We start from the raw sequence: 4,704 nt of genomic DNA, 5'->3' as shown, positions 1-4,704 counted from the left end.
TTCATCATAAAACAAATGTGATAGAAATTAAACGTTCTTCTATCAGAATAAGAACTCAGTACAGTGAGATTTTGGTTCAAGGAAGGTGGCAGCAGTATGCTATATACCCACTCTAATAGTGTAATATAGTTAATAGCTAAGTGTAATATACTCTAATAGTGTAATATAGCTATACAATGTACAGTGCCCTTTACAATGTGACATACAATATCATACTGTAAAGCTCAATGCTTATTGTATATGCATATGTCAATGTATTCTGCACGTCTCTGCCCTTGACAGAACACAGCTCTGCAGACTTACACCCAATGTTAAGGAAATGTAGTAAAAATCACATACGAGTGAAAGCATGCTTTCAGCCAAGAAGCACCCACCCTTGGACAAACAAGGTTTGAGGTGTATATTGTATCTCTACTTCTCACCAATGGTTAATTTGTGCTCCAGGATTTATATTGTACTGTTACTTTTTAGGGTACACAAAGAGGCTACCTCCCTATATATATATAATTCAAGAAAAGAGGTCATCTGGACTTTGTGTCTATGACCACAATGTTTAGGGTAATTAATTGATAAATTGATAGAAAGGTTCCTTAAACTATTCATTGTAAGAACTAGACACACTCTGGTGTGTACTGTTTTGATGCAAAGATAGTGTACATACAGTACAAGCCACTCCACAATGCTCTCCTAATGCAATAATTTATAGGAGCAATCCTGGTCTTTGAAGGTCAGTAATGTCTATGTGTTTTCAGGCCAGCTGGGCTCTTTAAAACATCATTACTGGCTTAATTGAACCAGTTTAACAGCTTTCCCAGCTCTTCAGGTGCTGGTGCTTCACAGAGATCTGGAAAACCTGCTGACACGCTAGCCCTCCAGAAGCAGAACTCCACGCTCCTGGTTTATTCTCTCCCACTATATTTCTGTTTAGCTATAAGGTTAATTGGGGTTTTTGCTGTGTTACTCTGCAGAGCAGCCTATAAAAATGTCTTTGATAGATGAACAATCTGCCGCAAACTGCTCTGCTCATGTTCTAAAAGAAAATTCTAGTCAACACAATGGCTCTATAAATCTGGGGCAGTATTATCCCCACGGGGTAGTTATTTATTGTAATTATATATACAAATGTGACAAGACCTATACTGATGCACAAAAGAAAGTGGACAAACACCGGAATTAGTAAAATAATTTAAACACATATGTCTACTAAATCATAAAAAATATGACACCAATGCACATCAAAACATCATTTCAGTATGAAACGTGACACACTGTCAAAATGAAAACATTCAAAGCTAGTGCTTGGTATGACCTCCCTGGGCATTAACACAATGCTGGCAGTGCCGACGCATAGACCTGATCAGTCTCTGTACAGACTGCTGTGGGATGTTGCACCGCCCTTCCTGAGCAGCTGCAGCCAGCTGGTGCAGGATGGCCAGTCGTGGGCGTCTCCTGTTGATGGCACTGGCAAGCTGGTCCTACAAGTGCTGTACCGGACTGAAGATAGGTGATAAGGCTGGCCAGGGCAAGACCCCAACATTGCAGCCATGCCATTGTAATCCTTGCACTGTGTGGTCTCGCATTGTCCTGCAATCAACATGTCTGGATCAGATGGCAAAATGAAAACTCTTAGTAAAACTGTTGACTCAAGGATATGCATCTCTGTCAATGTATCTCTGAGCAGAAAGGTTGCTCCCAACCTGAGTGGAAGTCTGGAGAACCATAACTGCAAGTGCTAATGTCCATTACATTCTGTAAAAAACCACATGCATGTTGAGGAGGACTTAATCACACTGAACTTTCCTAAAACAAGGGAACAAAGTCAGCCTGTTCTGTTTAGACATGAAACCCTTTGAGAGCTGTTTGTGTGCCTTCTTCTGGGACTTACAGATAGCAGAGTATCACCGCCTGCATCCCAGTGACAACTTTTGGATATAGAACTCTTACAGCAGGAAGACGATAAAACAGTACGGACTTGATTCTTGGTTGGTATGTACAGTGTGTTTTCCTGAGGCTGTTTCAGAGGCGCAAGTGTTCAGATTGAAAGAGAACGAGCCATGTGTCCATGTTATCTCAACAATGCTCCCAGATAAAAAGGAAATTACCAGTTAAAGGCACAACCGTAGTTTTGCGTGCCACTGTGCTTCAGGGAGAGATTACCCGATAAAAAAGAGCAGGAGGGAGAGGAGAGCTTTAACCCACTGCAACTGCATTCAACACAAAGGCTCATGTATCACTGCAATCCTATTAAACTGAGCCACTGTCAGCACGTCCAGCTCATCCATTGATCTTCGCCAAGGGACTGTTTAATATATTTTCATATCATTCCATTTTTCTTCTTCTTTTTTTTTCTTGGTTCAAGACTTCTTGTCGGTTTTGATTTAATCGCCTTCTGGCATTGTCAAAGCATGACAGATCTTGCACACCTGACTTCAATCACAAATGACAACAAAAACTAAAAGACAGAATGTACAGTGCATTACAGAGCTCTCCAGTATAGTGAGATTCACTTTAACAGCACTCTCAGGCAAACCTATGCAGAGACTTTGTCTCTGTACTGGAGTTTCCAGCTGTCTGTCATTACAATGCAATCCAGTACCGGATTATGTGACATCAAGTTCAATTAAACCATCAGTCAATTAAAATAAGTGAACTGTCAGTCCAGAGGTAAAGTGCTCGATGAGCTATAATCTGGAAAATCCAGCTGCAGGGCTCTACAGAGTTCAATTAAGAATTATCTTCCCCTGTGCGCAACTAAACACAAACACAGATGCTTTATTCTGTCAAGATTTCTTCAGGTTTTATTTTGCGAGATGTACAAGCACCCTTTCTCCAGCCCAACCCTCTGAGGAGCAGTCATGCTATTTTCCCAGGTGGTGAGCTATTAAATTTGTTTTTTTAAAGGTACCCAGTGCGAATGTGCAAAACGATCTGGACTGGAGGGAAATGACCCGTAAAAAATTGAAAAGAAAAGCAACAACCCTCCTCTGCACACAATTGAATTTAAATCCAATGCCACCACATTACACTGCCCCACACACACACTGTGTGCAAACACTCCCCCCCCCCCTTCATCTTCTTCAAATAGAAAAGCCGGTTTCATCATCTGAGTCTGGAAAAACACCATCAATTACATAATCAGGTGCAGAATGCCCTACGTGCCCCTGCTAATGGTTATTTTCTTCATTTTGCTCTCTAACCAATGCAGTGCAATGGCTGTTGTTGACGAAAAGCTTCTCATTTGGCAATTGCATGCCGCAAGAGCATTTTGTTTGGGTGCTGTTGTTGTTCTTTTCCCAGCTCGAGCATCAATCAAAACCTCGGAGATATGAGGGAATACGCTGAGGCTGATAGCCATGCGTGGGCAGAAAGAGCAGGGTGCACCATAACAGAGGCAGCGCCGGTCCTCTTTCAAGATTTTCCTCCATTTCCAACAAATTGGCTCAGAGGAAAATGTGGCTACAAGGATTACAGTGTGATACTGAAAGATAAAACTATATTATAATAAACAGGCAGTATTTTATTCATTTTTCTCATGCATCTACTATACATATATTTTGCATTGCCCTGTTTTACCAGGGTGTGTTCATAGGATACTGCATTGCAATGCATTGCTACACTTTACTGTTGTTTTATAATGGTAAACCCTAGTAAAGTGTTTTGAGAGATTTTAAAAATCCAGCTAACACACTGTAGTCTAAGGTCTGCTGGGGCTAGAAATGTCTATATTATTGACAGCTGATCTATAGTTGTGCTATCCAAGCTTGGTCTGACATACCACAGTTCTTTGGGTTTTATAAAGATCTTTAAGCCCCTAATGGCAATAGCAAAGACAACTTTTATATGAGGTTGACATTTTTGTCTCAGGTTTCTTCTTTAGGGATTCCAGCCACATCTCCTTGAGCATTTGCAATTTGCAATTTCAGTGCTCAAGTCTTAATGTCTTAGCAAAAACGACACCATGCTGTAAATGGAAAAGGAAGAGATCTCCTCCTAAAAACACGACCACGTGTGGAGATTTAATAGGAAGAAAGAGTGCTGTGTAAAGGTCAGGGTCTTAATCCTGTCTAAATCATGACAGATCTCATCAATGATCTATTGCTGACCTCCAGATTAACCTGCCATGAATAACCTGCATAAAACACCCCTGAGGAAATAAACTCAGACATGTTGGCTGACAAAATTGCTTTTGATATTCAAAGGGATAATCTGTCAGCATCACTCCACTGAGACTGCTGCCAAAATTGGGGTATGCCCTGAAATCCACCCATCTATCCATCCATTCCTTACCATTTCTTCCAATTATGAATCACAGAGTAGCTGGTACCCATCCCAGCGAGCAACAGGCACAAAGGGGGTACAACCTGGATGGTTTACCACTCCACTGCAGGGCACACACAGACATGCACACACCCACACCAGGGCCAACTTTCCAATAAGCCAACTAACACACCAGCATGTCTTTGGACGGTAGGAGGAAACCGGAGTACAGGGAGAACGTGCAAACTCCACTCAGACAGATCAAAAAGATTAACTCCTAGAAACAATGGGTGTATGTGTGAAGAAAGTACAAAAGAAGTACCGCACACTCCAGTATGGAGAAGAAAGAAGAAAATCTACAATCGGAATGCTGAAATGAGATTTGATGTTGAGTTACAATCAGAGTGAATCATTCTGGACACAAGGAGTCTTTTGCTGCCCCACAGA

The sequence above is a fragment of the Atractosteus spatula genome, chromosome 21 (genome assembly GCF_055471065.1).
Source record: "Atractosteus spatula isolate fAtrSpa1 chromosome 21, fAtrSpa1.hap1, whole genome shotgun sequence".
Lineage (NCBI taxonomy): Eukaryota > Metazoa > Chordata > Actinopteri > Semionotiformes > Lepisosteidae > Atractosteus > Atractosteus spatula.
The sequence above is the reverse complement of the archived record's forward strand: the minus strand, read 5'-3'. Positions refer to the sequence as shown.